Source organism: Austrofundulus limnaeus, unplaced genomic scaffold (assembly GCF_001266775.1).
Source record: "Austrofundulus limnaeus strain Quisiro unplaced genomic scaffold, Austrofundulus_limnaeus-1.0 Scaffold611, whole genome shotgun sequence".
NCBI classification, from domain to species: domain Eukaryota; kingdom Metazoa; phylum Chordata; class Actinopteri; order Cyprinodontiformes; family Rivulidae; genus Austrofundulus; species Austrofundulus limnaeus.
In genome coordinates, this window is record NW_013953013.1 from 72,848 (window position 1) to 73,860 (window position 1,013).

The following is a 1,013-nucleotide window of genomic DNA, read 5'->3' on the forward strand; positions in this document are numbered from 1 at the left end:
TAACAGGAGGTTGTCTAACCTTTTCAGGATACAGTATAATATAGATCTCTGTGTAGACTGTAATTGAGTTGGATTTATATAAGATCCACCTGTGCACAAACCCAGGTCAAGATAATTATTAAAAACATATGTATAAAATCCCATAAAATATAAAAAATTGGACATAAAAACATTTTTTCTGGACCTGGATTAAGTTCAATATTTCCAATGACTAAAAAATATTAAACAGAAGTCTTAAAWGTTGTTTCCGACTGGATAAAACAGATACAATTCCAACACTCAGAAGGACACAAACCTTGTTGACATCTGCTCAGGTAAGCTGAAAAACAACTCACGTTGTTTTGRTCACATTGTTCTTTGGTCTGTGTTAAGATTTGCAACTTATTACAATCAGTATGTGTGTGTGGATAACTGGGAAATAATCTTACTAGCTGAAACATCATCCCTGTAATCGCTCTGGTTCTCCAGAAAACATACTTTCTGGTCTGAAGGTTCATATGTATCCTGAGATGCATTTTTCCAAAACCGATATTGTATAACGATGCTTCTTTGTTATCATTACAACAAAGTAGACTATAGCTGTCTTTCCATTGACCATGAAAATGTGCAAATTAGAATTTCAAAAATATATTTGCTCAATGGAAACATGTCAATTTCGAAAAAAAAATAKGTTTTTCGACTAAATGTTTTTGCGCTAGGATGAGGTGGTATTTCGTCCATATCGAAATTGGTGTTTTTCGCAAAACTGCAWGGAAACACTTTTTTRGCATCATGGGAGATACGTGATCAACAACCGGCTGTTTCTACTGGTGAAAAAGATGATGACGAAGAAGATAACAGGAAGTAGAAGTAGTAGTAATATCACAGAAGTAGTATAAAATAGTAAACTCACCGACTACAATTTCCCAAAAACACAGCATACGTAGCCGCTCCCAAGTAGGGACTTGTCTCTGGAAAGCCTCGATAAAAGACGCCGACGTGTCGCGGTAGCAACATGCTGTGTGTTTACATCC